The sequence below is a fragment of the Ostrinia furnacalis genome, unplaced genomic scaffold (assembly GCF_004193835.3).
Source record: "Ostrinia furnacalis isolate ACB-3 unplaced genomic scaffold, ASM419383v2 OfSCF1276, whole genome shotgun sequence".
In the NCBI taxonomy this organism is placed as follows: Eukaryota; Metazoa; Arthropoda; class Insecta; order Lepidoptera; family Crambidae; genus Ostrinia; species Ostrinia furnacalis.
Window position 1 is genome coordinate 243,128 of NW_021131515.1, and position 26,889 is coordinate 270,016.

Sequence of the window (26,889 nt, forward strand, 5' to 3'; positions counted from 1 at the left end):
GCTTCCAAATGTAACAGAAGTGTTAAGGAATCCTGTGCATCGACTGTATGTGAATCGCGTCAGTTCTCGACTCCCTGGGGCGCGCCGTGAAGTCTGTTCGGTAAAGCTCTCTCGTTTGTTCTCGTTGACGAAGCTCAAAATTACAAAATTTCTGCCTAAATCATGATTTGGTACAAAGACATACAAATAAGATATTATTCCTATATTATTAACAAATGTAGTATTTTAGTATATTATGAGTCGTTAACTTGGGGCTTAGTAATTTATTTCAGATTAAGATTTTTGCATTTTGTTTAGAGTTTGTAATCTTATAGGAAAATTGTAATTTTACTGTACTCTTGCTTTGGATGTAAAACTTTAAATACTCTATTGTAACATAACAAATATTGAAGTATACGCACAGCACTCGCATCCATTATGCTGCAGGAATAACAAACTTTGCAGGTTTACACCATCTCTATCACAAACGATATGACAGTAAGCGCACATGTATATTGTTAAAATAACTCTTCTTGTACATTTTGTAAATTTTACCATTGCTTTATACATTAATACATGTCTATTTAACCTTGTATTACTGATATTTTCTCATCAACTAGGTAACATATCGAAATGAATAATAGACTTTGTTAAATTGCTATTAAATGACTTTTAATGATGCTATTAGAAAATGTTAACCGTCATATTTTTACACGTTGTTCTTGTTTGAAGTTTATATTGTTTGGTATAAAATTCGTTATTAGCACATCGATTCGCGTACCGGCAACTAAAGTATTAGACAGAGCAATATATTCGTTACCTACCAGCACGTTCGTTTTACAGCAAAATGTATATTTTGTAAACTGAGTATTTATGTACAGGGACTGATTTTAGTATGTACCGTTTTGTAATATGAATTGTTTCCCGCTACTGTATCGTTCGCCGTGCTGTGAGAGACTGGTGCGCGCTACGCGGTTTATTTGGACACGTCGTGCCTTATTTAGGTAGTGTAAGGAATTTTGTTTTCATTTTCTAATAAAACTATGTATTTACAAGTCTGTTGTTTTATTTTCTTTTATTTAGTTTAAAATGTGTAGCTATCTATCCGGTCGGAGCCTAAAGACGAAGAACAGAACAGACTGGTCTGTTTCTATCTAGACGCTTCTCTCAAATTAAAAGCTCGTCCATCCGTAGAATTTTAAAAATTAGGCACAAAGAGATTCGCGCGTGAACGAACTAAAGTCGCTGTCATAGCCCGACGGATTAGCAAGCTGAAGTGGCAATGGGCAGGGCAGATAGTACGCAGAACCAGAACTAACACGCGATGTTCAGCAGTAGACGTCCTATGGCTGAGAGGATGACGAGTTATTCGCTATATTTTTTCTAGTTGTAACATTTAGGTATTTACAAATCTTTAAAAGTATGCGATATCTTCCTATTTCTAGTTAGCATTTGCTCATTATCCTATGTTACTATTTACCTCTCACTGTATAGCCAGGCACCTTTTGAGTTAGTGCGCAATATTTTTTTCATATGGTCATGGCCACTCATTTATTGAAACAGGAGTATATCCTCTAAAATACTTTCTACTCTATGGGTGCCAATAAACTTAAAAACCTGATGCTCAAGTCCGTGAAACATGAGACAGTGAATTTAAAAAGTTGTGATGACATTCTAACTCCCAGTGTTACCAGAAGAAATAAATAATTGCATCATTTTTATTTGCAAAAACTGTTTCAAATGTACTAAATAAATTAGTTTCAATTAAATGCGGCTATGACAAATTAATTTTGCATCGATACAATGCAAGATAAACAAATAATTAAGATTTTTTGAAGATTTTACTAACTAACGACACAACACAAGCTTCGAACTGTCAACTCGTTTAACTACATGTGTGTGTGTGAGTAAAACACGAAATCGCACGTTACGTGAGTGTGCGACGTCGTGAATGCTGACTACGAGTGAATTTTGCTTTGTACGTTTTTATTTTTGTAATTAAAACTGTTGTAGACATTGTGTTTAGTAATGTAGATACCTCAAGTGATAACAATTGTGATATATGGAACGTTATGGCCCTCAAAGTACGCAGTGTTTTCGTCTTCTATGTGATCCCGTGCAATAACTCGTCACTTGGGTTGTTTGTCAATGACGTCTGCGTTTAGCGCAGCAAAAAGTGGATTTTTAGTTTAATTGTGACAAATAGTGTGACCAAAAATAGCAAAACTAGTGCAAATTGACAAGTGTTTATAAAATGGATAAGTGTTTTCTTCATTGGAACCTTCTTACACCAACTGGGGCCATCAGAGGTGGCTCATGAAGAAAGGGTTAGTTTACCTGTTTGTGTTTACTTCGTATATTTCATGTACCTATGCTTATATGTGTAGCAACTATTTTTATCTAATTACGGCATCGTTGCTGAAGATATTCATAACATTACATAGGTGTATAGGTTATAAGTTCTGCCATAGTAGTTGTTTATTGAGTCATACCATCTAAAATATGTGTTGGGATTGAGTAACAGGATTATTGAGTTGTGTAGGCAGTTCCTCATGAGGCGGATGTAGTGGATTCTCTGATTAGGGCTAAGATATGTTATTTTCTTTTGTTACTTTCTCTTAGCCAAGGAGTGAAGGGAGTGAAAAGGATAGATGATGGAGATTGTCGGTAAGAGCGAGCGAGAGAGCGCGCTACAAGGCGAGGTGGCCGTGTTTTTGGTGTCCACAGTCCACATATGACAAATGCCTTACTTTCCTATATTAAATAGAGGAATATTATTACCATATTTAATTATTTCACTAACAGATTAATACACAAATTCGTCGTAAAATTACTTATTGCTGTGAGCATTCTTTTTCAAATACAGTTGTCCTAGATTGAGAATCTATTGAATACATAGTCAGTGGGTTCACTCCCAATGCTCAGGAAGGCATAAAATTATATTTTATAATGACATAATGCCAGTTACTGGTTAATAAAACTAAAAATAAACTAGCAGTTACTGTTTTCCTTTAAGTGCAATAAAAATACAAAATATGATTGCAGAAATGTAATTTAACATAATATTATGTTCAATCAATTATTTTAAGTTGAGAAATATACTATGTTACATAATAGGTACTGGAGTATATTGAGCTTAATTGTTTCAACATTATTAACCTTTAACTATGGACTTGAAAAAATAATCACACTCCCATGGACGTCGGGACTCACAGACCCCTATCTAACATTCTTCTTATTTTCATATCTGAATCAATTTGAATTTATTAAAGAGTTGATATATATCTAATAACTATTAATAAAGGATTTAGTAGTAAATGTAATCAAATTTTAACCATCATTTAATTATTTTTTTGCAAATTTAAAAAACTTAGACATTTTTCAGTGTAAATTGACTTGCCATCACATAGGCTCCTTGATTACAGTCGATCATTAATAAATGAAAGTAATATTGTTTTCTTTGCTAATTAATAACCATGTAACATAAAAACATGAACAGAATTTCTGAAGGACATAAAATAAAAATTTTGACCAGGGTTAAAGTTACTAAAATTATACACAGTGGCCTAGAACACTAAAGACAAGTTATTTCTACATGCATGTGTTATCTTTCTTTGAGACCTTTAGTAGGCAAAATGTACACCATTCAGAATCGGAATCTGCTGCAATGGTGAATTCTAAGACATCTAAACTTAAATTCTCTGTTTTGTTTAATTTTCTGGTTAGCTGGAAGAGAATGCCACATGGCATTAAGCTCGCCTGTTGTACCACTGTATTTTTATGTGTGCAATAAAGATTTTAAATAAATAAATAAATAAACTTAAAAGCAGAATCGTCTACAAGTAATACCTTACTCCTGAAATGTTCTTTAGATAGTTGGGCTAATAATATAGCTGATGTACTCAGATACTTTCTGCCATTATGTATTCTTAAACTAGAACAATTGACTTAAGATTATAATAATATAATATAAAAAAATTATAGTTGACCAGTCACAGCCATACAAGTATGTTTGTATGGAAATTATAGTCATCGGGTCTCCCAGACCCGGACAAAATTTTGAATGGTTATTACTCACGTAATAAGTACCGGAAGACGCGATTTTATGCCTTCTCGGTCCAAACACAGTTAAAACTGAAGCTACTGAGATGGTCGAGAGCAACACTTGGCGGGAAGGTGTTTAAACCGAGAAATCGGAAAGGGGGTGGGCCTCTGAGACCCGACGTCCATAGTTAAAGGTTAAACTGAATTTCTCTTAGATACAAGACTTGGATTAAAGAGAAAAATTTACATTCCAAGGAATTCAAACTCAAGAGTTCGGTATTTAGGTCAAGAGTTTATTTCACTTGTAAATCTTGTAATAGTTTTATTAATTTCTATATAAAATTATTTAAAATATGACCTACTCGATAACATTAATAGTCAGTTTGATTCACCAGAAATGTAATCAAAGTAAAATACATATCATGAAATATTTATCAACAGTGATGACACTGTATCAAATAATTATTAACAATTGATGCATAAATTGTCCTACTTGAAAGTATAAATTATCTTTTTATAATAAAAATAAGAAACTTCATAGCAAATAGCAGCCGCCACTGAATTAAGAGTTTTGAACGCCTTTGAAATTACAAACATAAGATACCTTTTTTTCATTGAACAAATACTAGCTCCAATGGAAAGGTAATTAATAAAAATCTATCAAACAATGATCAAGATTCAATAAATCAACCAACACTAGTTGAACATTAAGGAATTTAATCAACTTAAGAAAATATCCGATTTTCCTCAAATAAAATGATATCTTAGACTTAGAGAGACTTCTTAAATATGTTCTAAAGTCTGTGAAAGCAGCTTATCCATATTTCTTACAAAATTTTAACTTCATGAAAGTTTACCAATTTTGTTTTAATAAACTTTATCCTTTGTCTAACTTTGTCCAGCAGTGGACATCTTTCGGCTGAAACGAACGAACGAAACTTTATTATTAATGAAGAATAATTAGGTTTTATTTGAAAACAAAATTATTGTAGTTTTATACCACTTTAAAATGTTTGCAATTTCAGATTGTCTATCATGTATTTTAAAAAGATTTGTGTTGTGTTGAAATTTATTAAAAAAACTAAACCTTAAAGGCAAAACTCAACTATTTTAATTAGGTATAAATAAAAAAATAAAATAGCTAGTCAAGAATTAAAAAATAATAACTTGATAAATACAATAAAAGGCAATTGTTTTGTGGGTCTTTTAACCTGTTTAGCAACAAAGCTCAATTTGACATCCTACATTTTTATGTGGACCAGTGCAAGTGGCAAGTTTGCCAAACCAGGAGGTATTTTGGCAAGCAGACCACCTTGACCTCCATCAAGATTTCACTGTGTCAAGGGCTGAATATGGCCATAAGGGGGGGACTCTGCAATGTGGACAATGTCGGATATTATTAAACATTATGTAATAAAATTTCTCCAATGATTCCACAATTTTAGAGTAATGATGATTCATCAAAAATATTTTAGTTAATGCTGGTTGATGGCTGGCTGGATTTTAAGAGTATTACTTGCATCTAAAAAACAGCATGTGGAAAGATAATTATTATGTACTAATTATGTATGGATTACATAATAATTTATTATGTGCAACATCAATCTTGGGTCATAAATACTGCTTGATGTAATAATATGTGTATAACGTGCCAGATAAATAGATTTTGAAAAAATATTTCTCAGATTTCAAGAGTAGAGCCCTTCCCCTAATCCCCTTGCACTAATATGGTATACTGTCCATTAGAGATGAAACGGATATCCGGTAACTATCCGGTAGGCCGGATATCCGGCCTAAATTTACTATCCGGCCGGATACCGGATAGTAACTCACTATCCGGCCGGATACCGGATATTAAAAAACTACGAAAATTTCCTAATAATAAAATGAAATACATTAATCTTTGAGGGAAATATCAATAAAATGGCTTATAATAATTAGGGCTTTTATTTAAAGTCCAGAAAGTTACAAAAAAGCCACATAAAGGCCTTTCAAAAAACTAATTTCTTTTTCTGAGCTATTCACTCTAATGATGAATACATAAATATACTCAACATCAAATAAATCGCACCGTCCGCGACGCGAACTTTAAAGATTTTCTTCTGACACAATCATGGTGCCCCAACAATATTGGTGTTATTTGAAAGCCCAATAAATAAACTTAAAGAAAAACACTTTTTTTTTATTAACATGTACCATAAATGTGACTTGAAAAAAGGCCTCACTTTTTTTATGTGACAGGAGGAAAACGAGCAGACGGATCACCTGATGGTAAGTGATTACCGTCGCCCATAGACACCCGCAGACCCAGGGGCGTTACAGGTGCGTTGCTGGCCTTTACTTGGGGCTCACCTCTGGGACCAATACCCGTTTTCACCATCAATCCCTAATTTTTAAGTGACCCGTATGAAAACAAAATTCATGTAATGTGTTACCATAGGGGTCACTTAAAAATTAGGGATTGATAGTGAAAATGGGCACAAGTAGACCAATTTCAGTGGTTATAAAACCAAATAATGATCTTAAGTGTTCTTTTTAACAGATGAATAACAATTAATCCCAATTTAACAGTTTTATAGCCATAAAAGTTGGCTCGAGCGTAACTACCTATTTTTTGAAGTAGTGACTCTGGATCCTTCTAAAGACACATTTTTGGGGTAAAAACCTTTCCTTTAATGAAATGAAGTTTAGAACTAGGCTTTCAAATGGTTCCAATGTTGTTGGGAAGTGGGGATGCATACGTTTGATAAGTGCTTGTCGCGGGAGGTGCGATTTATTTGATACCGAGTGTAGTAAATATCTGTTAATGTCGAAATATTGCCAAATAAAATAGGCGATCTTTTTTTCACTGATGGTCTACTAAAATAATTTAATTTTCACTATTCAATCAAACACGATGGTAACCGAAATCACCCGAATTGAACTGCCCCCTAGACAAGTGGCAAAATCTGACATTCTATTCGGACGGATTCGATTTTCGAAAAGTGTGACTAGTCTAGCCTACTAATAGACCCATTGATCGCGTTCGAAGCACCTGTGCGGCGCTAAACTGGCCACGACATGCAACGAGACAATGGGCCAACTATCCGGCCGCCGGATATCCGGCTATCCGGCCTAGCAGCTGGCCGGATATCCGGTATCCGGTATCCGGCCAAACAACTATCCGTTTCATCTCTACTGTCCATCTCTCTGTCATGTCATATACACTTCAATGAAGCAGGACATAATGATCATCGTTTTTAACTTGCGCGTAGGTTCAAGTAAGGGTCATTCTAAGTTAAGAGGTAATGTGTTGTATGGAGCGACGGCACGGCATTTTTTTAAATATTTTTACTTAAGTATATATCTGTTTTATGGAAACCTTTAAGTTGAAAATGTTTACAAAGTGGCCAGTCAATTTGTTGGTTTTTTCTCGTTTTATAAGCGACCAGGGTAAATACTCAGTCCAGGGTAGAGACAAGGTGCACAGGGGAGAAAACATTATGGACAGGGAAGAGACATAGACATAATAAAAACANCACAAATGTATCTTCCCTGGACATTAAGAATCTCCCCTGCCATCAAAAAAGCCAGGGGAAATACGCCAGGGGAGATACATTTTCGATCAATATCTAAAATAGCCGTAAAAGTGTTTCTCGTACGCAATTCACAACCAAACGTAACAATGTATGCACTATTCATAGTAAATATTGAAGTTTACATTAGTATTTTAACAAATAATTGCTAAATAAAACTTACCAGAGGAAAGACTGCATTCACTCATCACTTCTACACCTAGCGAGGCGGCGTGATTGAAATGGCGGTTAAAATGACTTCGCAGTCGGCTTATGCGCCTCTTGTTGATAGCTTCACGTTACATCCTATGCACTAAAGGCCACAACTTCCACAAAATAGTAAAACAAAACTGATTTTTAAAGAAAAACAAAAAGCCAGGGGACGAGACACAAAATACGGAGGACAAATTTCGGCATTGATATTATTTATGAAAAATTTGAATTTATGTAATTTGACTTATAAGACAGTGTTCCTAAGTTATTGTTCTGTATAAAATTAATGATGATGAAGTAATTATTTAATTTTAATACATTCATAATAACTGGTTTACAAATAAAGTCGGGTTTGGGACAGCCCAGGGGAGTGACTTTTTTCTTGTATTAGAACTTATTGTGACTAAACTGTGTACATTTCTGTAATAAAATTAAGTGAGCATGTAGAAGACATTTAGTTTTAAGCTATAAATAGGTTAATTAGGTAGTTAGAATAAAAAAAATGTACTTTTTTGCCCTTGCCATCGAAAGTACCTCTTAACTTAGAATGACCCGTAAACCAAATAAATCAATAACGTCACGCGCTGAATACACAATAATGGTGGGCAATTAATCTAATCGCCTGTAGTTGCGCACGCGCTGCTCTTATAACAGGCTCGTTATCGCCGTTTTACGATTGGTCCATTTCGCTCCTAAACTCCAAACGCACGGTAATTCAGATGTAAATGTAACAACACTATTATTGGGCTATTTGAGAGTAACTAACGTTAAGTGATTATTGTTACCCCCATGGGTTATCGATTAATTTAATGATATGGCGTTTATCGATCGCCTTCGGCATCTGTATTGGTTTGTTTTTATTGGGGGCGGCTGAGGAGTTAAGAGGACTAGAGTTAAATATACATAGTACGTGTTATTTTGTACCATAAAAATCACTTCCTCTTATAGGCCCAACATGTTTTGTCTTTCACTCGTTAAATCAAATGTAATCAACTAATTTGAGTACGTGTTATTTTGTACCATAAAAATCACTTCCTCTTATAGGCCCAACATGTTTTGTCTTTCACTCGTTAAATCAAATGTAATCAACTAATTTGTTGTGTTCCAATCAAATTAGTGTGATAGGTATGAATCGTTACGTTACAAGTGTATATTTAGCCATTGGAGAATCAGATAAATAGTACACTAATTGTTTTGGCAATGCAAATGTTACGAGTGACGTACTTGAACATAAAGACGAATGATTAATGATTGAGAAGCGAAAGCAGATGTCTAGAATCCAGCAGCTGCTAAAATTGGTACGCGTTTATAAGGACTTGGAGAAACTCACGTAACCGTGTTGATACTAGGAGGTTAGACCACCCATATGCTCTGTTTGTTTTTGTTACTTCCCTAACTAGAGACATTAACAATTTCAAGTGGCCTCTCCCTCCCCCCCACTATGCGTCGTAAAAGGGCGACAACGGAGTAAACCATAAATCCCCACGGGTCACAATAAACTGGCCGCCCGTACTATCGGTTTAAAAAGATCCTTCTGCGCGAACCTTGCCTTTTTTGTAGGCGTGTCGACCTACCTTACTTCACGGAGCCCTCGGTTCGTTAACCTTGCCGACACCGTTCAAAGTTTCTACAGAAGTTTAAAGTAAGTAGTCAATCATTTGCAGTCTTTATTATCAACGAATTGATCGGTATTGAAATACAAATATTGTACTTCACTTCCTCAAAGTAGAGCACGGTGAATGAATGAAATAGTAAGGCCTCCGCAGTCTGTAGAGAAAGCGTGCAAAATCTGGCAACATTTATGGTACCAGATATAAAGCATTGATGTCTTTTTCGTGTCGCGTGGTTAAATATTCAAGAGTCAAGACTAATAATAATTCTGATGTGTTGACAAGACTCTTCTTCTTCTTCTTCTTCATTTATTGATGGCGATGGACTTGTGTTTTTTCGCCACTGGGGGCACACTGTTCCGCCAATGTCACGTGCGCAGCTTTTACACAATGTTAAAAATAAATATAAAAAATAATAATTCAACTGCAAAACTAAGCGGACTTATCGTACCTAAAACAAAAAAGACATACCCCTTGAATCAAATGTTTGTCAACAACGCATAACCCGAAACTGGTAGGAAAATTCCCTTATTGCACGGCAACACGTTACGCTAAATATTTTTGAAATTTTCCTCCTTAAATGATGAAATAAAACGCTGAAATGTTTTTGGGAAACCCGAAACTTACGTAAAAAAGTTGGAAGCACGTGGAACGACGTTTCGCAATGAAAGACCTGAAAATAAAAGCTTTTATTTACCCGATCCATTATAAATCTCGATGCACCAATTGGAACGAAGTGTTCCATCGGTCGATAGCATGGCAGCTTTCGCGAATCCGCAAATAATTGCAATAAATACCGAACACAGTAGATCCTCGCAATGGTGTTGGCAAAACGCCCACGACACAACTCTGTTAATGTCTAAATCGTTTACTATATCTTGAGGAGAGCGCGCTACTTACGAATATCCTTGCTGGAACTGCGAGTTAAATGCTTTATGCACGGAATAGCATACGTCGGCTTAAACAGAGTAATGAAACTGTCACTTGAAACCCAAATTAGATGCAAATTAACTACTTCCTTTATAAAATAGTTTTCTCATCCCATTATTACAGTGCGATTCGACCTTGAGCTTGAGTGTTTTAATAAAATGAAAACTGAAAAATGCTGACACATATTTGGCTCCAACATAGTCACTTGTGCGAAGTTTTATTTGAGCTATACTCACAAAATGTACAGATTAGTTAGAAGTAATAGTTAAATACTTACTTCAATTTATTAAATCAAAAACCTAAAAATAGTGCGTTTCAATCGCCAATAGCTCTCAGTATCTACTCTCTGATCCGCTTATCGGCCCCAGTCATTATTTGGTTATATTGCGCGAAATGTAAGATAATCCCTTACCTTATCCCAAACTAATGATACAATATGAAATTCGTTAGGGTTGTTTCATATTGTTGCCTCTTTCGTTCCAGGAAGGGTCAGTAATATCGAACGTTCCCCTTTCTTTGCTTTCCCCGGAATCTATTTGTTTATGTTACTCGTCACTTTTGTCGCTGTGATCGTTTCCTGGTGAACCACTTCTATCAGAAACCATTACGTTATGTCATTAGTTATTATTATCTTTATTGCTCTGATCAAGAGCAAGCTGCTTATCATCTATATTAATTATTGTGATAGCAATATTTTATAGGGCATTGTTATTTATGATGATATTTACCTCTACGGAAGTTGAGTTGAGTGAGTGAGAGGGTTGTAATTGACGCCAATTTTCTAACGGAATGTTGTAGGTCGTTGGCCGATAACGAGATTCGTTGGTCATCGTTGCGTATGTAATAACGAATTAGTTACGGGAATACGCGCCTTTTGAGAATAAACGTCCAACAGAGGAAAGTCTATTGAGATTATTTCCGAATAGATACTATATTAGGGAATAATTCTCCATAGCGTGTGTGCCGCATAGATGGGCATTCGAGCAGATCTTAAAGTACGGACAAAGGCACATAAAGCTAAAACTGTGGCATCTAATATGAGCTAATTTGCAACATAATTTATACTCTGATGTTTAGTCAACTGTATTTAACTGCCTACCATATCAATGAAATATGTAGATTATTAGACCCCTAGCCTAGGTAGGTAGCAAGAATTCATGATAAGTTTCGCAACATGCGTTTTGGTTGAACAAAACGAATTTTAATCTGCGAAACCGCACCGCACTGTGGCTGATATCCGCTTGATGTTACGGTCTTTGAGCGTGGCACACATAACATACTTCGAACGCCAATACAGATTTTACAAAGGCAACTGATGTGGCGTAAGTTATTATAGCATACAAAAGTCGAGTATTTAATACATTTTGCAAATTATTACTCATTGTGAATTCTACCATATACCTACATAGTTTGAATTCTTAAATTCGTTTGTTCAAGTGTCGACAAAGTTTCACTACACATTTTTCGCCTAAAGAAAATACGCGACTGTTCTGTTTTTCTCTGATATGTTTCTACGGGATAGCAATCAATAGTAGCCCTCATCCAGGTGTAAGATATGTATGCTTAACCCTCCCTTGCGATGCCAATAGGGGACGGACGGACGGGACAACCCTCTTTCTGATAACGAATGTGGCATTTGGTTACAAATATACCAGGAAAGGATTTATTTAGATAATTTGATTTGATGTTTACGTGCCGCCTTGTTGTCAAAAATGTAATGTTCCAAGATTCACGCCAAAATGAGCACAGCTTGTCTTGTAAGGGGCGGCATATGCATTTGCAATATGTGCATCAAAAATTATACATGTCATTACAATAAAATGTGCCCCCAGGGTTAGAATTCATCAGCACCTACCTGCTTTAGTCGTTGTTGTAGCCGTTAGGCGATCCTCCATGCCAGAAGAGTTAATATGAGGAAATCTGCTTTGGAAGGCTCACTTAGGACATTTTATAACTCATTGTTACAGTAATAGCTTACAAATGTCCTTAGTTCCTAAATAAATTATTTCGTCTACGAATAGTTCATAATGTCCCATTTGTTTCACCATGAAAGGTATTGTTTTGTTCTATTTCTGTTCCCTTAACATCTTCGTGGTGACTTAGTGTTACGTCACCCGCAATTACTAAACGGTTTTATTTTTGAGTTCCTTCACCCCAAATAACGTAAGTCGCTATTTTTACCCTCAAAAATCTTAACAAACCTATTTATATCCTTGAGCCCTTATTGTGTTCTATGTATTCGGTTTATTGATTTCTTGTTTCCGCTATTTTGAGTTGTTTTTGAATGAAGCAGACGTTTTTACTTGCTCCTGGCTTAGGGGATTGCTCCCTATACCGCCCCGTGATTGAAAAGGTGACATTTGGCCCGACTATTTTAAGGCATAATCCAATATATTACTTCTGGTTGTTTGTTGTACTATTATTAGAGCTTTGGAACACAGGCATGACTGTAGCGCGACGTGAGTTCAGTGTTACGTTTCCATATAATTAAATAGTAGTCGCTTCTTCGGGTCAAGTTAATTAGGTAATTACACTATCCCACTCGCTCACGGCTGTCAATTTGTTGTTGGAAACGTCACGCAAAATTGCGTCGCACTTACGCCGGCTGTATTCAGAGACTTAGTAGACTTTTGTTGGTACATAAGACATTTTACCTCTATTACTTACATTTTATGATATCGTCGATTATGAATGACATAGCAACAATCTTTACAATGAACAACAGACCATTCTCGTCTCGCATCCTTAAAAACAAAATTAGAGTCAGTTCATTATAAAATTAATTCCGTTTTAAACGAGAACGATTTCCAAAAATGACTTTTGTGTGTTTTGAATTTTAAATTGGGGTCATATCAATGAATTACTTCATCAGCTTTTCGAAAACTAGTTATGTTACGTTGTTTTAAATTCATCTCGCATAGAAACGAACGCATTTCATTACAAGGATCATATGTACGTGCTACTTAGTGCGCGTGCTTTCAATACCAATTATGGGCATTTGAAAATGTTTTTGTTGCTAATACGCAATACTAATTTGTATAGCGTTATTGTTCAAGTTCAGCGCGTTTTCTATTACACAGTTATATCACAGCTGTATTATTATTATGTCATCCATGTAACTAAAGACATACTAGCAAATCTTTCCTCTCTCTATTAATGCTCAGATTACTTACGCCCGTATCTTCTACCAACGAAGCTTGCTCAAGTGAAGCAGCATTTCGATCGCACAGAGTTTAATAGAGCTCTGTGAGACATCATAGTAATGTTTGTGAATAAATACGGGCGCTAATCTTCTTTCGTTCATTTTCTAACGTCTCCAACTTGGTTCATGGGTTTTAGTTCTGGCTCCTGTTACCATAGTGAACGTTAATTAGACTTTATGGGTCATTTTCAGACGGCCGTCGACTTTGTTTGCCCTTGGGTCATTAGCGTCAGTCATTAGTGAAATCATCTATCGGTGTTTTAAAGTGCAGCGACGTAATAAATTATCGCGCACGAAGACTGGGACGGTAGCTTAAAACATAGCGAAGTGAAGTGAGTCGCGATCGCGAGGAACTTAATTAATAACTAAGTTAGCTCCGGAACAAAGGATCCCACGGAAAGAACTTCAATTATTTTCTCTCACTAAACAAGCTTGCACGGAGTTGCGGCAACTTGGCGGATTAAGGACTATGGGAGATCGCATAACGCCAATGTGCATGTTTATTGCCCGAACGGAATGTGAACGCGTATTGTTATCGTATTAGGTGTAAAGCGTGATTTTAATGTGCAAATCTCAGTAGGTACCTACTACGCGTAGTAATTCGGCCTTCTACACTACATACTTACATTCTGCTGCACTAAAGAATTTAATCCACTCAGGAATTTTCTTCAGTTCAAAATGACATTCTTTTTCACTGTTTTCTTGCTCTAGATGTTGATAAATTCGGATAGTTTAAAAATTGCGCATTAAAGTCTAGTTTCGCATGAGTTTTTTAATGTAGAGCGAAGAAGATCACATTAAGACAAGTATCTACATTGGAATTTTGTCGCAAATCGCTCCTTATTCTAATGGAGAAAGTGAACATGGTTTTTGCGCATGTGACCGGCAATGGTGCCATTCCACGGCGGCCGGTCCGAACTGGGTCACCCGGGGCAAGCGCGCGCGCAACGTTACCTCAGCTACACATCTTGCTTCGACGAAGTACCGAAGTTAGCCGAGTAGTGTAGTCAGGCATTGTGTTCAACCTTTAAAATTCTTCGGGCCCTTTGACTCAGGCGCAATACCGACAACATTCGGAAGTTGAGCGAGACGAGGTGAGTGCGTGTCTACACTATCTATCTTACTTCGGCCGACTTCGCAAGTAGTGTATTGAGGTATTATGTTATAGTTGTCCAGCATTATCTTACCGCTTACGGATCGATTGTAGAACTATAGTGTGCTGACGACGCTCCGCGGCGAATGTAACAAACCAGTGAAAGTGCATTCCTCTATTCGAATAAATTGTTTTCTTCACGACTCTACGTTCGATTCTATGATCGCGAATGACCGAGAGAACATCCCTACTCTAATTATTAGATAATTATCTATCCCGGGCACAAAAATATATACTTTGGTGTCTTATTCTTATGTAGCTAGTAGATGCCGTTTTTCTACAAAATTGTGCCTAATGTTTTACACATTTGCAAACGTAACGTGACTTTTGAGGTAAAACACGTTTTAATGTTCGTCATGAACGTGACACAAATTCTTTTGAATTTTTCTGAATACATTATTTATAAATTAGTAATATACGTAAAATATGATATTTCTTATTTGCTACTAATTTTAACAAAAAACCGATATTACTTATATTGTATACTATAATTGGCGCAAAAAGGTTTAAAATTTAAATGAATATGAAAACACTACAAACATTAGATAATTCGTGTAGGAAGGTTACATTCTTTTGATATTTAATTAAGCTTTGATTGTAAGCCATCTTTTATACCTTGTGCGAATTAATCGAAGGTTAATAGCAATATTAATTAGCAGTGCATGTTTTTGATCACCCAAAAACCGTTATCGATTGCTAATAATCGATCTTCTATTTAGACTTTTTAAATGACGCGATGATAATTTAGTTTTACTGCTCAATAGTTTAACACTATTTTATTGAAGTTTAGTAATTGGGATTAAAAACACACCCTTACATACTCGTGCTTTAAAACATTAAACTTCCAAAAATAAAAGGCTTTTTATAATGACAAAGCAAACCTTTTAACACATTGAACGCCAACGCGGTCAATGTTGTCCGACACTGCACTTTCCTACCAGGCCAAGTAAAAATTTCAATTTTTTTCAATTTTCGTCGATTGTTTTTTTTTGTTAAATCGTTACATTATAAACATAAATAAAGGATTTTATTAACATATAGTTGTTTTTGAGTCTCTACATCGTATTATTAAGCGTCGGACATCATTAACCCCCATGGCCCCAGCGAGCGAAAATTCGAAAATCCGTTCCGTAGGGCCGCGCGGTCATGTTGTCGACCATCCCCGCTCGCATCCAAAAAAAAAAGGAGAACAACCAAAAAAATAAAGAGTTGTACATTGGTAGGTTTTTGATATATTATATTACGCATAAATAGGAATATTATAAGGTATAAAATGAGAAACGAAACTAGCAGGATAAGTCTTAAATAGTGATTAAAAATAATAATAAATAAATCGATGATACCGTAAAAGGAACGCTAAAAGTGATTTTTTTCAAATTGTTTTAATTAAAAAAGGTTTAAATTTTATTTAAAAAATTGAATTTATCAATAATTCGTATAAAAGTTGTCCAAAACTGAGCCGTCCCAGCTATGGCATTGTCAGGAAGGCGCTACTATCAATACTGAACTATTAGTTCCCATTTTTGCCTCGTTGGACAGCCATATAATTATGAAATTTACAGGAAGGTGCTACTAACAACTGGGTTATTAATCCAATTTTTGCGACTTGACGTTTTAGAAATTGTTTGACTGTATTTTGAATTTTTCATCCATCACTGTAGTGTCACTTTCGATCGGTTCTTTTTTCAAAACAATATTGAATTGTCAATATATCTACAAATAATATTTAAAAATATACTTAAAATTAAAAATAATTATAATGACATAGCTGATTTAACATGCCAATACTTTGACCAACATGAATAATAAAAAAAAGTTCTAGAATAGAGTATTGATAAGAGAAAAAATGATTTTTTCATACATTAAACAAATCTATTTTTCTCGACAATCCTGCTAGGTGTAAGCATCTAATAAGTACAATAATTTATGCCACTAATAAGGTTTTAAATGGCATAAGTTTTGTAGTTGTACAAAGAACTTAGTACCTGTACCAACCCTTCATACAAAGTGGTTGTTCAACAATGAAAGTGATTTTTTTTTATTGTCCTGCAGAATATAAATTATGTAAAATAAGTAAACGATATGTTTTAATTAATAAACCGTTATTATCTTGCTAAAAAGTTGATACATTTGCAAAAATGCATTGTATAATTACCATGTTTCATTGCGCTACCGTTATCCACATTTTTTTTTCTAAGTCCGAGCTTTACTTGAGAACCAAGTGACGTACACTAATCTTGGGAGCCGCGCGGGTCAGCTTATATGAGAATTATTGAAGAAATGCTGTCCATCGGCTCAATACAGAGGTTTGAACATAGGTCTGACTCGCGGTCATCATTTTCCGACGCGGCCCGAACGGAAAGTTAAAGTGTCGCCCATCATTGTCCCCCATGGCCCGAACGGAATAGTGCCATTTTTAGGCTGGCAGCGAAGGTGTTAAGATAATAATACTTTTGTCTCTAGATTTAATAATGTAATTGGATATTTTTTAAATACATTATTTTGTGGAGGAAAATAAAAAATATCATATTGGCAATAAAATTGTTGTTTTATGAGACAACGAAGATTGTAGTATTTTTAGGTTCACCTCTCAGCCACCTGGCAGTCATCTGTAAAAAAAAAGTTCAGTCTTTTATTAATTTCCTTATAGTTTTAGTGCTAAGGTAGAATATTAAGAGGCCGTTAACACTTATTATAGTGCCATAAATTTCGCATTTCGGTGGGAAATTATTTTCATCGTCAGTCGCTTTTGATTTATCGCCGTCGGCAACGAGTAATAGTTTCACGATGGCGACCGAACTAGCCGAATATATTCGATGTGATCCCCGTATTGGTAAATTGCAATTGAAAATATTGAAACATGCGTTTGATAAACGCTCTTCAAACGATGTTTTCGTGATATTACACCTTGTTTTCTAAAAGTTCCGATTTTTAGATATTTCCTGTGTTTGTAGGTAAATTAGGAACATTATTAATAAGTTATCTAAGAAATAAGAGAAGACTCGGTAATAACTCTGTAATAAATCATAAAAAATAAAAAAGCCGATAAGACTAACTCTCTTAGTTTTTTAACCAATGAAAATGTAATTAATAAAAATATCGAAGAAAACTATTTTCATCGAAATAAGATATTCATAGAAAATTAAGAATTTTCTTGGAAAGTAGAGCAGATTGTATTATTGCAGGTCTTTGATCGGCTATTATTAAAATTGTAAAATACATACTCTGAACATTGACCAGGTATTAGGTAGGTTGCTAGCCACGTCTTTGTGTAGGGTAAAATACAATAGATCTAGCCTAGGCACTAAGTATCTATCATCTTAGGGTTCAGACGGTATTTATTTTACTCACCAATGGGCGTAATCCGTTCCCTTTATTCCCGACCGCGTCGTTCTTTTATTTCTTTCTTCCATTGATATCAGCCTCCCTAGCTCACAGCCTGTCCGCCAGAGATTTTTGTAACTAAACATTTTTGTAACAGCTTCGTCTGTCTAGTGTTTGATTTTAATACAAATAATATCCGATGTATACCATTCGGGATATTTATAGTCAACATCATAATATTGTTCAAAGTCTGAAGCCATTGGCTAAGCTATTTTTTGCAAACGGGCTTTTCAAAGTAACTTGTACATAGATAGGAGCTGGGTAGTGAAATTAAATCAATAATTCAGTTTAGTTAGACTGTTAGACCATAACTTCACTTATGAACGTCAAAAATAAATAAATAAAAGTAGCTCGGTCCCCATATCTTTAGGCTCTACCAGCTCTTCGAGTTAAACATTATAGCAATTTCTGAGAAGAAGTTACGTAACATTCCAAACATTTCACTTAAATTGCTTCAACACTAAGTTACACTATAATTAACAGCTCCAGCAGTAGTTAAATTAGATATTGAACACACTATTCTGTCAATACTTCGCAATCCGCAGTCGGTTATAGCGAGGGAAAGTGAGGTCGTGTCATGCCCCTGCCTCGGCGTTGGCAATGCAAAACTGCTCAGATGACGGCGCATCAAGCTGAATACTGTGACATTTTATGTAGTTGTAATAGGGGTTATATTGCAACAACAATGTGTAGACATGTGCTGACTAAAGGTGAGTATAGACTAGAGCATTTCTATGTAATGTAACGTTCTTACGAATGGCACAAGTTAAAACTCAGTTTCTATTAACATTTTCATGTAAGGTAACATTCTGGCGAATGTTCACAGCGAGTGTACATCCGTAACACTTCGTTGTACCTTTCTTTCACTCTTTACTGAAATGTGCATCGCCCGTGCTCGTCCAAAGGCTCGACGAAATGTTGTTGTGTGTTGTTGGTTTGTACAATTAGGTTGTTACAAAACGGCGAGCGCGCTCTACGTTTGGTTCCTGAAAGTATGATACACTAGATTCACTAGAACTGTGTTTTTCAACCTGTGGGTCTGGGCCCCTGGGGGGTCGCGAAGCCTCTATAGGGGAGTCGCGAGAGGTCGTAAAAACTACCTCAGTAAAAAAATAGTAAAGTTTTAAAGTTAGATTCATCCGAAATCTAATTATGCAAATGCATAAATGTTGTACATAGATTGAAGAATTTGGTCCCTGCAACATCTTCGTAAAAGGCATGAAAAAAAGCGAAAACACTGCACTAGAACATATCATAGAGCGGCTCGTTCGCGTTTTTCTGTTACAAGTAAATGCTCTAATCTATACTCACCTTTATGGGCCTTATCTTAATAATAAACAGTGTATCTTCAATTGGTTTGTGTAAGCTTTACTTGGATTGACATTATGAGGACTGTTTTTGTATTCGTCACGTGCGAGATCGTATACAAATTATCTGTGACACGTGACAGCTAGAGCTGATATTGTGACAGAAAGATCCACGATACAATTAACATATTTCCTTTAATAAATGCCTAAATGATTAACATATTGGATTTTAGAATAAAATGGTAATTTGAAAATTGTGATTCTAATCTAAATGCAACGTTGAGGACTAACTTTGCTAATAGAGCATTCAATTAAATTATTTTTTCTATAGCTCGTTTTATTCTGAACGTTAGGGTTAAAATTGCCTATATATACCTTTTGATTTTACTTTAAATTACATACTAAGTATGTACCTTACGTATGTGACTCTATGAAGAATCATACATGAATGAAAATGCTTAATAAATAATATAGTCATGAGTAACACATTAATTTTACTTTTGCAATCATGTTTGACGTAAGCTCAATTTGACGCAACTAACATGCTTATTTATCATGTACTTAACTATTATTTAATTTATACTAGTTTACTTAAATTTATCAAATTAAGATGCAATTGAGATACTGACACGTGAAATCTTGTCTTGAAATACTTATCTGACAAAAAATACAATTAAAAGTTGAATTGTATTTCATTAATTAATTTATTAACATTAACAAGGCATGCACATACATACATTATTAAAGGCAAAACAATAATAATGTAGTCTTAGTATAATAGCTTGAAACAGATAAAATGTATGATAGATAGATATTAATTATTAATGCTAATAATTAATTAAAATTAGGATTGATATTATCGATTTTTATTAGTTAACAGTATTAGCTGTCAATTATAATATTCTTAGGATAATTTGAATTTTGTTAAAGATGAGGTATTTATTATAAAGTTAGTCGCAATGTAGGCAATATTATATTATTATTTAAGTAACCTTCCTAGTATTTGCGCCATTCGAATGTAAACATTGACTCAATGAACTATAGTTAAAATTATGTTAGAATTTTGATATCACCGAGTTGATAGAAACTATAGGTACCTATTACAAAACTTATATTTGTTGTATTGTATGTAATATCTTATCAATTCGCATTGCTATTTTAAATTATGAACTGATACTTGCACAGCCGTTTGAAACGGCCTTGTACAGGATTTTGTATTTTCTCTTTATGCTGTTACGACTCAATTTAGATTGCAAGACATTGTAACATATTCAGTGTTATTTAAAATTATCTACACCCGGCATTGTGCAGTGCTTGGTTATAATTAAATATGTAATCAAATGTCGATCGATTCAATTTGAATACCTAACTGATAAATTGTCCATGTCTTTATTATTACTTATTAGTTTTATTTGGCGGCTGCTAGATACCGGACTATAATGTCATTTGTCATAAACGGGGACAAATGTGATGAACTCGAGTTTTAGGTAAACTCAGACTTAGATTAGTACATGATATGATGAGTAATAAGTATGTTAATTCGCTATCTAATCGCCATAACTTGGTCTTAGATCTATTTTAGGGCTATGGGTCATTAATTTGCTAAAGCGTCTACAACACCAATGTTTTACCCGATTGAAAATCCGTCTTAAAGTTTGTCTTTTCGTCTAATAATGACACAATGTTAATTACTTCACGCAATTTGTAATTGGTTCGCTAAAGAAATACTATTTATTAAATATTTATTACACCAATAGATTGAAGTTGGACTGTAATGATGATTCGCTTTCCTCTTAAATAACAAAAACCCATTCAACCTTTATTTTTTCAATCATTTATTGTTCAGACTAGAGCACACCAGACTATTCATTTTTGTTGCAAAATAGCACATAAGACAACGAAATAAGATGCTACATTGTTAAGCTTGATGAGCATCACTCTACGTGATATCCGACTGATTGCGCAAACGCCGTATAAAATGCTCAATTTTACCCAACTTTTGCGTGCAAAATGAAGATTGTAAAAGCTCATAAGAATTACAAATCGTTTATTAACTTATTAAAACGTTACATAATTGTGGCTGCAAGCTGCGTTTTGCCAGTGGGTGCAATATAATAATATTATTATTAATGCAGTTGATTTGCATTGCACTCCTGCGCATGACGGGTGACGGAACGGATTCGCTGATCCATTGATAGTGTCTCTGAAGGCACTTCCTTTGAACGAACTGAATGAATTTAAAAAAGGAAGAACAATTTTATTTTTTAATAACAGTGTCAAGATTTTTTTCAAAACTGTGTCAATGGAACTCTTTTAAAGCTGTGTTTGCGCTAAAAAAGATTTCGCTTGATCAATGTATTAAAATAATAGAGCTAGAATAACTAGCTTTAAATGAGATTTAGATTTAAAAATGCTGTTTTATGACTTTAAGCAGTAAATTGACATTTTAATGATCATTAAAATGTCCATTATAATACTATATTACAAGAAAGTCGTGTTTTATGTATTGTTATGCGGTTTTATGGTTTTTATGCGATTTTCGACATCATTTAGTTACTTTAATTTCATAAAGAAGGTTAACATTAACATTCATAAACACAGGCCGGCGCGATGCGTTAATATTTCATAAAAATAATTTCACAACGACTGATTTGCATTGCTTACAAACATTTATGAGGCTGTTTTTTGAAGACAGATCTTTTAAAACTACCGCTTCGCACGAAAAGAACTTAAAAATAAAACTTGCATTTAGTTTCATTTCAGATTTTACATATTATGTATTTACAAGTTAAATACAAGTTCAAAGTCGAATTATGTCATTGTTTACTTAGCTGCAAATGCTGAAATATTTCGAATACCTATCCTTTGGTTGAAAAATTTTATTTCTTCACATTTGGATGGAATTTAATATCACACCTCACAGAGAGAGCGAGATTTCAATACGTGATCGACAATCGAAATTATTCATATTTTCACAAAAATCTAAGCATTTTGATTGAACATAATATTATTATCTAGTGAAACTCATTAGAAATTGGTAGACTTTGTAAAATTGTCCCAAGTATTAAAGTAGGTCCTTTAACGATTCAGTTATGTTCTTACATAAGTAGGTGTAAAACGCTCAATTATATTAGTACCTATGTCAAACAAGGACTACAGTCTACATAAGAGTATAAATCGCAAAATAGCCTCTATTCCAACTGTATAAGCACCGTGTTAGCTTGACGTGCCGCCTGTACGTCTGGCGACCTTGTCCCGTGCCGCAAATGTTAACGAATCGCTCGGGGTTACGGTTGTCGACGCGAATCCACAGACGCACTTGTAATAATAAAGTCAAGGGCTCGCATATCGAGTAGATAACCCAATTGTAATTTTAAAAGTTATACAAGAGTTACAGTTAAGGCTAGGTTTCACGGTGCCCCATCTTGCTTTAACTTTGACAAACGTCAAAAATCGGTCAAACTCCATTAAAAAAATACCGGTTATCGTTATAGTTACGGTCTAAGTTAGGTGGTGCAAATCAGCCTAAGCGTTTTTATTTTCACGACGTAGGTATGGCCAAAACTGAAATCTACTACAGCACAGAATAAGAGAGCAATTTTGCTTGAAGGTACTCGAATCTCCGGAACGATGCTATGTATTACCAATCTCACGACTAAAAGACACCAATAAAACAGTTGTTCTACCTACTCTTGCACTATTAACAATTCTGTTGGTGATAAATTATCATAATAGTCAGAATAACAATAACATATATGGCAGCTAGTGAAAAGAGATTGATAAATAACTAGTGACATTTATTTTCATCCTCCAATCAATTAAAAGCTTCAACTTTAATTGCTAGTTTATCGTCATTTGTTTACCCCGTCCGTATCAAACTGTACACCTGGCAACACCGGTCATAGTGGTCATGCAACTCATGCGCTACGGCCTTGCACGGCGATGTCGTCGAACTTCTGAATTAGCACCTTTTGTATTATGAATTTTTCATCCTGAAATCAATTAAGAGCGACTTAAAAATGTTCAAGTTTATCGGTATTGTTTAACCCAAGTCTTCCAGTGACTTGGCCCACTTTTAGCTTAGTCCACGGGCCAAGTCGCTAGATTTAATTTTTAAATATTTTTTCTTCCGCCAACTAGGCCCCACTAAGATTCTAGAGAAGATTTTTGTTGATTTGGTGTTTAATTTGTTAATATGCACATTGAAAGAAAAAATCTATCTCTCTCTATCTATAGCAGCCTTTAGGGGGTTCGCCTTCGAACATAGGCCTCCTTTCAACCCTCCACCGACTTCTATACCTGGCCACACGCACCCAGTTCACTCCAACCTGCTGCCGTATGTCGTCTGAAAGAAAAAAAAAATTAAAAAAAAATCCAGCCACTTGGCCTGTGGACTAAGTCGCTGAAAGACTCCTGGAAGTATGAACACCTGGCAACACCGGTCACAGTGGTCATACAACTCACGCGCAGCGTCCTTGCACGGCGATGTCGTCGAACTACTGAATTAGCACCTATTGTATTATGAATTTTTATCCTGAAATCAATTAAAAGCGACTTTAAAAGTTTATCGGCATTGTTAACTTACAAGCGTATCAACGTGGGAGTCCTAGGCCTTTGCCCGTGGACCAAGTCGCTAGATTGAATTATTAAATATTTTTCTTCCGGCAACTGGGCCCTAGAGTACATTTTTGTTGATTTGGTGTTCAATTTGTTAATCAATATGCACATTGAAGGTGGGTCAATTGTCGGAAGAAAAAATGTTGAAAAATTTAATCCGGCAACTTGGCCCGTGGACCAAGTCGCTGAAAGACTCCTGGAAGTATGAACACCTGGCAACACCGGCCACAGTGGATACAACTCACGCGCAGCGTCCTTGCACGACAATGTCGTCGAACTACTTAATTAGCGCCTTTTATCTTTCAGTGGAGTAGTGGACCTTTCCGTCTTAATTTATGTGCGCATCGCGCACGTATTTATGGGGCCTTGAATATTAATTGTGCGCAGTGACATGCAAATTGTACGATTTTGTATTCAGTGATTGTTAATTGAATATACCTAAAGTGAGTTTACAAAAAAACATGTCTAGTTTGAATTTGTTGAAGAATTGTAACTACTAGACTTATAATGTATCTCCGTTGAATGATTTTATATTAAATAAAAATTTGTTAGCAGAACAGAATAGATACTTGATTAATAAAGCTTTTAGCTGCTTTATTACTTCGTGATTTTTGATAAGTATATTTAATATATCTTTTAAAGATGCGTGAATGGTAAAAGTAGAGAAATATTCAATAAAATACTATCGCAGATGCCACCAACAGATTATCAGACCATTATCAATAATCAAACTTTATCAGTACTTAACCATACTTGTTATTTTTGCCTTTATTCTTGAGCACTCGTGTGAACGGGTCACACTGCACGTACAAAGGTTTCACAAAAAGTAAGTGCTTGTGTATTCACTAAAGAGCAGTTGAAAAGCCAATTTCACAACTGGCCAGGCTTCATGTATGAGTGCATTTAATTAATTCATGGTTAAAGTCATAATAACATTGTTTTCAGTGTCAGCGATTTATTATTTTTGATATTGACACCGATTTAAACGGGAAAATGTGATTTGGGTAATTAAAATCTGGTGTTTTCCTGTACATGAAATTAACACGCGATAAGCTTAAAATACTATTTGATACTTAAATCCTCTTATGATCAACACCTTATTAACTCCAGAAGATAAAGCTTTGTGGCCAAAGTGAGTATAAGATTCCCTGAAATAATATCAACAGTTAATAACATAGGTGTGTGCTTCTGTGTATTTCTAATTACAACATAAACCGAATAAATATTAGAGTAAACCAATTTAATCCGAGTTAATCTCCAGTATACAGATTATATCTAATTAGAGTGTGAACTGCGAACTTATCGTGCGGAAGTGGAGCGTATCAGATGCGTAGTCTGTGACATTGTGTCGTAATTTCCTATTATTTCCCGAGCAGAGTGCGTGGGCGCGCCGGAAGCGGTCTGCATCCCGGTGCATAATGGTCGTCGGGTACCTGAGGGTACCGGTAACATTATGGTTAGTTGCTGTCGAATTTTTTTGGCAAGGATACTGTCTACAGATAAAGAAACATTGAGGTAAAGCCGTGGCATTATGTGCAGTAGAAATAGGTGCCATTTTGCAAACATTTACCGAAAAGTACAGACAACGCCACATCGAAACAAACGCTGCTCTATGGTTTTTATGCAGTTCTCAAGGGTGCGAGTTTACAAAATTTTTTTGCGATTTATGTGTTTGCAAGTTAACTGCGCAAGGATGGTCTTATTGTCCAATTATAACAAACAAGTTAACTAACCATCGAGGTACCAAAAAGGTTTCTGCGCCGAAACTAACGGCGATTGAATCTCCCATGAAATTCTTAGGTATTCTAGTTGAAAGAAAACTGACACTAAGTCAATAATTTTAGTTCATGTTTACAAGTCTATTCTAAGGCTAAATCTAATCAGATTGGTGTAATCACACCAATGCCTCTACATTCTTCTGAGTGTACGTCTTCACTCATAAAATTATTCTACTTGTTATTTATTCCTTAGCCATTATAAATCACCAATAAAAATCCCCTGAAATAGAACTAAGATTCCTCCTCCATTTCCGTTTTCCATCATCGCTAAATTAATTCAATAATCTGGCTTATAACTTAAAAAGTATCCGCTCCGGTATCTCGCAGTGGCATCGGTTCTACACTCAATTTCCCCAATGGAAATGTCGGGGATTGATTGAATATGCACTTGAGAGCAAAATAAACAAAAACAGAGCTATTTCTTGAACTAGAATTGTTTACATGTGTGGGAATTTGCCTTTTATGTTTTCATTAAGTAGACTTTATGGACATTGTCATGTTAGATTGCGCGTTTAAAAAGAACTGTTACGGCCCACACGATGAATGAAAAACATTTTATTTTGCAATTCATTTCAATCTAAATCTAGTTTCATTATAGGTTTTTTTATTCAGATATTCAGAATATATTGCTAAGTAAGGCGTGTGCACTACAAAACACGATAACCCCATATTTAAATTTTTTGCGCAACTAAAATCTCTTCCCATTCAAGCTTTACTTAGTTTGAGACTAGATGGCGTTGTTAAACATATTGAATACTAAAAGATCCGTAACATTGTCAGAAGTCGTTAGAATAATAATAATGTATCACAGACTGTATAAACCTAATGCGTTGTAATACCGAAATTACTCGTATTAAGAAGGATCTCGAAAATTAAGCGGGGAGGCAGGGCAACTTGCCAAGTCGAACTAGCGGCGATAGTATGGTTTGGTAGCTTTATACTGAAGGTAACATTATTTCAGCATAAAGCCAACCAAAGTCCTCAATGCCAAAAAATTGCGAGAAAATATTAAAACTGCTCATGCTCTAATAAAAAAAACTGGATGTTTGTCTTTTAATTCTAATAATTTCTTTAACCACAACGATAGCTGGTTCGTCTATTCTGGTAACTCATTAACA

The 26,889-nt window shown here is 35.1% G+C and overlaps 1 long non-coding RNA gene across 1 annotated transcript in view; it reads left to right on the forward strand.

Annotated features, from left to right (window-relative positions):
- Positions 1-1,892: 1,892 nt before the first annotated feature.
- LOC114352226 (uncharacterized) overlaps positions 1,893-26,889 on the forward strand; it is a 115,801-nt gene continuing 90,804 nt past the window's right edge. Inside the window, exon 1 of the long non-coding RNA XR_003655842.1 lies at positions 1,893-2,306. This is a non-coding gene — a long non-coding RNA (uncharacterized LOC114352226). The remainder of the gene's footprint in view (positions 2,307-26,889) is intronic.